Genomic DNA, 11,508 nt, shown 5'->3' with positions numbered 1-11,508 from the left:
ACACACTTATTATAATATTTTCAAGTGAGATAATATATAATAAATCATTATTATTGAAGGGAACAAGTGGCTTTTAGTAATTTATTGTGATTCCAAGCAGTGAGCATGGCTTCAGCAGTCTTATTCAGTTATGATTGAAGTGCCAGCACCTCTTCCAAACGGATGTAATACGTGAGGTAAGGCATTATTTTTAGGAGACTCCCTATTTCTAGTGCTAATAACCGCCCGATATTCAGAAAATAATATGTCAGGCCTATCATCATTTTCAATGATGCCAGTATTTTGCACAGTAAACTGCTGCAGCTCAACACTGAGATTGATGATGTTAGCGTAAACATCCAAAAAGCATTCTTCCTATTTCCTATTAAGTACTTGTAGACTAACACAGGATGATCTTTTGAAAAAACCTAATATTTAACCGAATCATAGGGCTCAACAAAATGTCAGAGGAAACTTTTTTAAAGATACTACTGGTGATGATTTATGTTGCCTTTATCAATTGCATTTATTATTATTAATAATAATAAACTGAATCTGTGTCATTTTGTCAGAACCATAACTAGATTCTTACAGATTTGCACTAGCAGTTCCAATTAAAATGTATGAACCACCAGGTGGCAGTGTATAACAGCAATTCATTCTCTATGACAGTGGTTCCCAAAGTGGGGTCCGGGGACCCCCAGGGGTCCTTGAGTTCCAGGGGGTCCCCAGCTAAATGATAGTAAGGAACCAAATGGACCCTTAAGGGTCTGTAACTCTGAGAGTGTACAAATGGAACCAAACTCTCAGAGTTAAATTAACTGTTTTTACAATATAAATCGGGGTCGCAGATATATAAATGCCATTAAATGGGGATCTGTAGCCTAATGCATGTATAACACTGGATGTCCTTAAAATTAAAATGGTTGAGAATCACTGCTTAAGAGTCATAAAAATCTTCTCTTATGCATGGGGGTCCCTGGAACATCTTTTCAAATCAAATGGGGGGTCCATGGGCTAATTAGTGTCAATTTGGGGGTCCTTGACATGAAAAGGTTTGGAAACCACTGCTCTATGACTTATTCACATTCAGTAGCCTGTTCTTTTATACTCCTTTCCATCTCAATTTGCCTTTTGTAAAAACTGTAAACTGTCCCCAGCTATAGGATATGATGTCTGCTTGAAAAGTGCCGTCCTGTGTTGATATTCTAGAGTAAATCACATTATGGTCTAACTTGAATAACATAGTGTGTGCTTACAAGTTGATTACTGATGCACACATTTACGCACATGAGCTAAACAGACAGCAAGGTCAGCAGCTGTAGAACAGGTGCTCTTTTGTCAACAAAACATTGCAATGACAATGTTTTTCTGAGTTGACATTGTTATGGTTGAGCAACACCAACAAGCTTCTTTACTGTATATTGGCTGATGACATTTGTGGTAAATGCTGGAGAGATGCTGAAATGCATCCAAATATGTGTTTATTTTTCCCAGTAAAACGACCAGGGAGAACACAGTGACTGTGCAATAAGCCTGAATGATTGAAATTCAGGTCTGGCTCCTACAGTAGGCCTACATGTAACAGTCAGATGATAATCCAAAATGGTCTACTATTATTACAGGTCCATTTGGTTACATTTTTGTACCCTCCGGTTAAATGAACACTGTGGCTTGGAAGATAGACCACCAAAAGCTCACTTCAAGCAGCAGCAATTATGAGTGGGCGCAGGCACAGCCATTTCCGCTTTTTCTTCAGCAGAAGCAGTTTCTCCTTGTGTGGGTGTCTATAACCTGCGTCATACTAGACACAGACTGAACTTTGGATGTGGTATAACTTACAGTATTAATGACACTTTTCCATGTGCAGCAGTAAAACAAAACCATACAAATTAGACAGATTATGGAAGCCATATATTCCACTACAAAACTATAGGTAAATCTGCTCACTATTAGTTCTATTGATGTGAATACATGCTCTTGAACTAAATCAGTAGACCATTGATGTGAGGCTTCATCTCTTGTTTCCACCATGTAAACCTGTAATGTGACAATAAAGCAAATTCTGATTGTTTTCTTGTCAGGGTATTGTAATCACTCGTCTTTTGGACAGTGGTATAATCAATAACCAGGTATAACTTCAACACTTTGCATTTCAACAAAGGAGTGATGGAATCTAAATGTTATTAGATTAGATGATTATGGCAGTTTAGATATGGTAATAAATTCAAGTTCAATATTTAAGTATTGAACAGATGTAGATGTCACTGTATGTTTCTGTATAGTGCAAAACGCATTGAAACTGGACATTTTGACTCAATCCTATAGATTCTTTAATTTGAAATACATAACTACAATTACAATTACAATTTAGGCATTTAGCAGACGCTCTTAATCCAGAGCGATTTAAATTAAGCAATAACAAAAAGGATGGCAATACATCACATACATAAAAAGTGTACTTTTTATGCAAAAAACTCTTAGTCTTAACCTAAACCTAAACCTAAACCTTGACTGGCAACATTTCAGTGCTTTGCAGAAACATTTTGGCGATTGGGTTGGATGGGATGAAAAAAAAATGTGAGCATCAGAAATACTGTATAAAAAAATCTAACAGACAAGAATCTAATTATTTTCTAACCTGTTAAATGTGAACTGATGTTCATTCAATATGTTGTTTCACAAGTAAATCTTCCACTTGAACATATGGCTTTCTCAAGGATTTTTAAGTTTTTTAACTAGTGGCTTGCTTTACATGGTCTTAATCTGGTACAGTGTTTTTGTTATTTTGTTAAATAAATAACATTTAATGTTGTCCAATTTGTATGGTATGTACAGTATGTTAATATAACTTATACAATTGCATTTTGTTTCCCTGCTCTTCTATTGAGACATTTAGATTGTGTCACCTAAACACAGGATCTGACACAAATTTTGCCTTGTCAAGATTCAATGTATCCCCTGAGCAAGCAGGCTGGCTCTATTAGCCCAATGGTAAACATTTCAGCACTTAAATGTTACATGTTACCAAGATTGCCTTTTTTCACCTTAGAAATATTGCACGAATCAGAGCCTATTTGTCCTTGGACGATGCAAAAACGCTAATCCACGCCTTTGTTTTTTCTCGGCTTGACTACTGCAATGCACTTTTTTCAGGACTGCCTAAGAAAACAACTGACAGACTACAACTTGTCCAAAATGCAGCAGCCAGAGTTTTAACTAGAACTAAGATGAGAGAACATATTACTCCAGTTTTGGCATCACTGCACTGGCTTCCGGTTGTTTTTAGGATTGATTTTAAAATTATTTTACTTGTCTATAAAGCTCTCAATGGTCTCGCACCTTCCTACCTACATGACTGCCTGCCTAAATATGTCCCAAACCGCCCCCTAAGGTCTTCCACTGCCGGCCTGCTCGCTTTGCCAAAAAAAATGGCAACTAAAAAACACGGGGAAGCAGCTTTTTGCTTCTACGGGCCGTCGGCATGGAACAAGCTCCCACTGTACCTTCGTCAGGCAGCCTCTGTAGACATTTTTAAAGCTCAGCTCAAGACCCACTTCTACAACATTGCTTTTAATTGATCTTTTATTTTTTTTATTTTTGTTATTCATGTCCTCACTGTATTGCATTACTGCTTGTTTTTAATGTTGTTGCCTTGCTTTTCTTTTATCCTCCATTTCTCTGTAAAGCACTTTGAGCTGCATTTCATGTCATGAAAGGTGCTATACAAATAAAGTTTTATTATTATTATTATTATTATTATTAAAGGACCACTTCACCACTTTTCAACCTATCTTCATATAATAGGTCCTCACTAATAATCATGATAAAATTGCACGATTTTCTTCTACTCAGTCTGTGTCTCATAGGAAGGCAGTTTAGAAACCGTCTTCCAGTGACATCATCATTAGGCAGATTTCTTTTTAAACATTATCGTGAGAATGATGGCTTCCATTTTCGCATTGCAACTTTTCAGGACTAGAAAGCCTGCAGTTTCTATTACCTTGTATTCCCCATCGATGATGTCACTGGAAGACGGTTTCTGAACTGCCCACAGCCCTCCTATGAGACACAGACCGAGTAGAAAAAAATTATTAGTGAGGAGCTATTATATGAACATAGGTTGAAAAGTGGTGAAGTGGTCCTTTAAGCAGGAAACCAGGTTCAATTCCGGGGTAGAGGAAAGTTTATAGTGCTGCTTTAATCAAGTGTGTAGATCTTTAAACTTAATCTATGCGTCATTTACATTAGTTATTCAAATAGCTGTAATAGCTGTCAAATTAATCGCAACTTGAGTACAGAAGGTGAGGAAGGGATCACTTGTTAAAGTGCCTGATTGACATATTATAGCCTGCGTGTTACATGTCTAAGCAACTCTGGCTTACAAAACTATTGTGCAAAAGACCGCTCTTACCACTTGTAAATTAACTGACACATAATACTTTATGAATCACTACAATATGTAACATTACCAGTTCAGTTCTGATTGAGTTGGCATTTGGCTGATGAAAACATACTAGTTAACAAAATACCCCATGATATGAAAAAGTCCTCTATACCCATTTCACACAATGCACAAGAAAAGAAAAGCTCACAAGTTAAGGTGTGACCACAGGCTCCTTAAAGCCCATGGATTTTCAGTCAAGTTATATACTGTTGTTTTGACAGCGACCGCTTTGCAAGTGATTGTCTATCATGTGCAGGTGCGGAACACGTTGATCTTCACTGATGTAAATGTATGCACTGATGTAAATGCAAATGTATAATTATGGCAGAGACTAAACCCAATTGCTCTTCCAAGATTGTCTTGGATGATCTAATGTGCAGTCCCTTTTAAAGAGACGGGATGGATAGGTTTTCTGTCCATCTGCTGCTCTGAAAGGAAAACTTATTGTGTGAATTAACACAGGCTTCAAACAGTGAACATACCAAACTGTGCCACACTTCAACCCCCTATCTGCTGTATTGTCTATCTGATTTTCCATCCCTTTCCAAGTGCATTCACCCGCACCCTGCCCAACTACCTGCACTTATACTTTTGTAGCACCTGCATTTTAGGATGGAGCCTTTCGATTGGTTGCATACTGTGTATATTCAATCACAGTTCCACATTCCCAGGCTTTATTTTAGCCTGGCTGTTGTTGATTACAGGATTTTGATGGGAAGAAACATTGACTCATTTGCATACAAATCTCTGTGTGGGCTAAATGAAAAGCTGTCAAATAATCCTGATGGAAATTAATGTCAGCTAAAAAACTGCAGCAGGAGCAAGCTTCACAGTAGAAAAGATAAAGTGCCCATCGGCACAGGTCTCCACCAGGGCAGGTCAGGTTGTGGCCTCCTGGTGGCGCTATAATAGGCCAATGTGAAAAGGGTGCCATTTCTTCTTGCCTTGGATGGCAATTGGATGATTTGAGGCTTTTTGTTCAAAACGGGCCAATCCTGCAAACGTTGAAAGCCAATGTTAGCCAATTAGGATGGAAAATTATATATCGGACAGATCCGTCTTGAACACATGACTATAGAGATAGTGTGTAAGCCAATCAGTGTAGAATCTGAGAAATCCAACAGACTCGTCTTGATCACATGACTACAGAGATCATGTGGACCGATTTGCGTGAGATTTGGATGAAATCTGTGCGACTAACATAAGCAATGTGTTTTACAGAAATCGGCCTCATGGTGGCGCTATAACCGGCAGATGTGGAGGGATGCAGGGACAATGTTTTTCCATGGCCTCTAGGGAGTGCGCATACATAAGTTGTATACAGATCGATGCAGTTATAGCTAAAAACAGGAATTGACCTGTTATAGCGCCACCTGGGCTGATTTGGGGGGGTAATTTGTGGCATGTCGTCCTCGGCCTAGTGGAAATGTGCGTGTATAATTTCACGGAAATTGCACACTGTGTTTGTGATTTGGCATTTTTTCTAAACGGACCAATCTGCCCATGCACAGCCTTCAGACAGAGGCTTTCCACACTTCAAGCCCCTGTCTGCTATTTGCTTTTTCATCCCTTTCCAATCACATTAACATTGCCTGCCTACCTGCACATGTACAGTATAGTTCCATGGCTGTCTTACGTTGGAGCCTCTCAACTGATGTAGCAGAATGTGTAGTGTGTGCCGTGTGTTTGTGAACATGTCACATGCTCTGGCTCATGTGACAATATACGGTAGTTGATTCCGATTGACAACATGCTCGGTGCAGTCACAGCGTTGATGGGACGTAGGCCTACATTCACCACACCTGCCTGGAATGCTGCACTGTTAACCCATGGATTGATGCATAGCTGGTACATGCAAAAACAGCAGTTTGGCATGGTTTGCAGAGAAGGCTGGAAACTTCGACTTTGGCTCAACAAGTGTAGCTGTGGTGGCCGGACTTGCATGGGTAGATCGGCTGCGGCTTGTCACTTGTGCTACAAAATGGCATTTGCAAGTGCTAGGCCCTAGCACTTGCAAATGAACTGAATGGGTGAGATGCTTCCCCTAGCAGCTAGGGGAAGCATCTCACCCATTCAGTTCATCTCTCCAGTGCTGCCATTGCTGGTGCTACGATGCCCTCATCAGTACACGTATAGGTGGTGATAGTCGAATGTGAGGTCAGCTGTCTCACAAGTCAGCCACCATGTTGAGTAGATGTGCATTATGAAGTTGGCAAAAGCTTGAATCTTGGGCACCAGCTGCTGCCATGTGGTGATGGTGCCCTGGGGAAGCAAGGCGATATGCTGCGTGAAAGTCAGCTTGATAGTGTAGAGAAGGCTGACCAATGACCATCCATCGCCAATCACCACGTATTGCAAACAAATTTTGCATGTGTTGGAACAGTCACCCAGACAGCCCTCCAGATCAGTAGGCTACAAATGTATATCTACTATTAAGTGCAATATTTATTATTTTATATATTCCTACTGTTTGAAAAGGATGGATTACATCGCTGGAACCAATAGCCTATGTGAAAATGAACACCAGCAGTATGCTTCATAGACCTAAAAAAAAGAAAAAAAACTCCGGTAGAGCCTACTTGCTCCATTGCATGGTTTTGATGAGTAACCTGTGATTATGGGTTGATTGATAGCATTCGAAGCGGGTGTAGCAGGCCTTTCGTATGTTGATTTAGAGCACTCCCACAGAGTTTTCCAACCCTGCCTCTAATAGTTGGCTAAGTCCCACCTATTCTGAGACCTTAATCAGGATGTGGTGGGTGTGCAGCTTGGAAATTGAAAACAACTGAATGAAATCCCTGGGGAGTAGTACTGTACATTGGGTACATTATGTAATTGTTCCGTTTTTTGGGGTTCACTAATGCTGGATGTCCACAGTCAAGTCCCCATACCGCACCACCTACTTGTGTCGTCGTTTCCGAAATACAAGGACCAGGGCCAAAGTGGGCACAGTGGGGGCGAAGAGGGCAGACATTTTGAATGCTACTTGATACTGATTGGCCATGGTCATGATGTTTCTGTAGACTAAAGACTGCATTTGCTCTCCCCCAGGACATGTATAAAGTTTTCTGAGATTTTAATTTTATTTGTATAAAAGGTATATATTTTGCACTGGATTTTCTGTGATTTCATTTGCACTCAATTTGTTGTGATTTGCACTGGTTTTGCGGTTTGCTTTGCAACGTCCATTTAGAATCATTTTTACTTTACAGACCTAGAAGGGTCAAAATTGGTTCTTACTGGTAGCTGGAGTACTGTTGGACAGTTGGTCACTTGTTAGGGAAGAAATTTGACCTCCACCAATGTACTGATATTACAAATGAGTGTCAATGACCAGAGTCTGCTACGCATATCTGTGGATCTGAGAGATACTGTGCTATGGAAACAGGAGATATTTTGGTTCCTGGGCCGAGTGAGGCTATGCAAGGACATAGGGGTGGTGAGGTGCATGTGGCACTGGGCATGTGGAAACCTAACTAGGCTTTCCGGGTAATGCTTCATTTATATGCCATGCAACATTGTTGCTTGCCAACAAGAACTGATTTAGAACAGTTTGCAACGCAATGGTTCGGTTTTCTATGGGAGTCCACTAGTAACTAGGCATACATAATTCCTCCTTTATACATTGTAGTATGACAGTCTCATTTTCAGACAAGAACTGATTAGCTAACAACACATTGTTGTTGTAAATTACCTCTTGTCGGAAAGTGACACCATTGTGCTTAAGTATAAATTTAATTAAGCTAAATGTTTCCATTTTATAGTCAGGATTTTCTACTGCCTCCGTCCCTTCATCAGACTATGCTGTAGGCCTACCAAAAAATGGAAACATTCAATTAACCTCTGCACACAAGTGTACAAATTCCACTCCAGTCACCTTACAGTATTATGTGAGACTGAGGATCTGACAAAAATGGAAGGTGGAGCACTGATCAATTCTGATTAAATGGAAGTGGATATGACTCATGAAGTTGTTTGCTTGTATCTCTCTCCCTCTCTCTTCTTGTGTGAGAATGTGAGTGAGAGACAGTGAGCCGTGCAATGCATGTGTGAGTCGAGAAAGACACAAACCAAGCTCAGAACCAAACAGGTCATGAGGACAACACAGACTGTTGTATTGTAACTGTGTTGGACTAAATATAGACAGAGCATCCTACAAACAAGGAAGGATCTGTATCTACTTCCACCATCGCTGCTATTCTAATCAGTGAATGGAGTTTTGCAACGTGAGAATGCTCATGATGACAAAAGTCTCTTTGGCACAGGACTTGTATTCCAAATATTGTTCGGAAAAAAAAAAGTTCAGACCTTCAAGGAATGAGTAGACAATACATGTATATATATAGTGTGTGACGTCCCACACCTGTGGCCCATCAACCATCAGTCCCAATCACTGTCACCGACCAGGTGACATTGACACAAGTGATATGTACAAAGTCTCGAAGTATATCCATTGTATAAGATATAATAAACACCCATTTACAAAATACAATACATTCATATTTGTCCTAAATATTTACAGACATTGTATTCATACACAGAGAACTCAGGCTGATCAGGCCATCATACTGCTACCTAAGAGGCGCCTCTTGTCTACTCTAAATGTAAGTAAAACATTCGAGACTTTGTACATATCACTTGTGTCAATGTCACCTGATCGGTGACAGTGATTGGGACACACTATTATATACTGTACATGTATTGTCTACTCATTCCTTGAAGGTCTGAGGAAGGGCTGCGGCCCGAAACGTTACCCGATTAAAGTAAAGATATTTGGGAGGCTGAATTGGTGTGCAGATTTTTCTAGATGTACTGCAAGCCAATATCTTGTCTACCGCCAGGCCAAAAGGCATGGCCGAAACGAAAGGCATAGCCGAGATGTTTTGCACCCTGTCTGTCTGTCTGTCCGTCCGTCCGTCCGTCCAGGCCGATTCGCGGCCAATCTCTGCAAATAACTGCACCAATCTCTGCAAATAACTGCACCAATCTCTGCAAATAACTGCACCAATCTCTGTAAATCTTTGTATGCACTCCATAGAGGCAAATGAAAAACCTTTCCCCTGCATTTTTCACATCTACCTTTTAGTAGATGTGAGGCCGACTTATGTAAAACATATTTTTGGTTATTACTCCTTCCTTTATCCAAATTTCACACAAATCGGTACACAGTATCTCTATAGTCATGGGATCAAGATGGATCTGGTTGATTTTTCATATTCCATCTTGATTGGCTAAGATTGTAATCTAAAGTTTGAAGGAGTGGGCTTTTTTGAACAAAATTAAGCAAATCATGAACGCAGCATCTGATTGCGGTGGAACTTTGCAAGCATATTCACACTACATTGAGGACCATTTTAACATTCTCCCATTATAGCGCCACCAGGAGGATGTTTTTTTGCTTCTTTTTTAATATATTCTACAATTTCTGTCCAAACATCACGCGAATTGGAACACATTATCTCTATAGTCTATATACTCTAGTCAAGTGATCAAATCCGATACACCCGATTCTTTATATTCCATCCTGATTGGTGAATTCCGAACATTGCAGGGCCACAATAACCTACCTGACCTAATGGAGACCTGTGCTGAAACAGACAAAAGTTGTACTGAATATGATAATATGAGCTGCAATCTCACCTAGCATTGCAATCACCTTGATTAGGCCTGCCTAATTTCCAGTTAATGTGTGATTCATCAGTTTGTGCTTTCATGGATACCAGCCATGAAATGATCACATGCTGGAATGTTCTGAACACAAGCACAAAGGCTAAAGGTGTTCCAATATGCGGTTCTTATGGCAATGGTGGGACGTGCTTGGCTCAGCGCTCTCCCCTTAATTCACAAGCACCTCTCCTTCTGACCTGGGTGGTGGCCCATTTTCACAGCATTGTTCCAGACCTCCCTACCTCGCCATTTTGTTTCCTGTGCAGAGCAGGAAGTCCTGCCTGAAGCTGTTCCCAGCGCTGTAGGCCACCGACCGTGCACGCGCACACGCACACGCACACACACACACACACACACACACACACACACACACACACACACACACACACACACACACACACACACACACACACACTCTCAGCTCAGTTCAGGATCCCTCCCTCTCTGGAGATGAGCCCCAAGGGTGATGCGATGAAGGCCGAAGCACGTCTGCTTACCTCTGAAGGATAGATCACCTCCCTGGATGCCAATCGCTGTAGGGCAGGGAGTAGTATTTTCTTCTCTTTTTTTTAAAGAATGTCTGTCAAGAAATAAGCAAAATAATGTTATGCCAACATAATGGCAAAGGCAAAAAGATATGAAATGGAAATGCCAAAACAATGATCACATTAAAACCAGACCAATGCCATGTTTGTGAAGGCATTGTATTGTCGTTGTCAAATAGCCTGTTAGATTCCTCAGATTTATATCATGCATCACTGCTGCCGGTTTTTGACCTCTTGTCGTTCCCATGCTGGCGTAATGTGAAAGGCTAAACCAGGCATCCCCTGCTATTACCAAACAAAGGCTAGGTGATAAAGCAGTATCAGCCCACTGCATGTGGTATCTAGGGTAACAATAGCTGTTTAAAAAAAAGGATGGATGCATGTACAGTCCACTACTTCTAGACGTGGGAAACCTAATGACTGGCCCCTTACTGTGGCTCAGCCTCTGATGCCCTGATGTCTGCCTTCGTAAAAGCTCCTCAGAATTAGTGTTGATATTACTGTAGTTGGTTAAGCAAGTCAAAGAGTCATCATACTATGGTTTCAAAGAAGCAATTAAAATCCAATGATAGTGATACCCCCTAGAAATTTGTCTTGAATTCTAGAAATGGCCTATACTAACTGTGAGCCATTTTTAAGCATTAGATTCTAATGCATAATGCATAAACTGCCCATCTTCTTCTAATGATTAGAAGAAGATGGGCAGTTTATGTATGTCACATACTCTGCCGATGAATGAATGGATCTATTACATCAAATCCCATTGTGTCTCATTGCAGAGAAGTTGAAACCGTAAATAATGCATATGAAATGTAAGTGTATAGGTTATTTGTTGGGAATGACCATTATTTCTCCATGCAGAGCAATGGG

The sequence above is a fragment of the Protomyctophum bolini genome (genome assembly GCF_963924005.1).
Source record: "Protomyctophum bolini genome assembly, chromosome: 6".
NCBI classification, from domain to species: Eukaryota; Metazoa; Chordata; class Actinopteri; order Myctophiformes; family Myctophidae; genus Protomyctophum; species Protomyctophum bolini.
Note: the sequence above shows the minus strand (reverse complement) of the source record.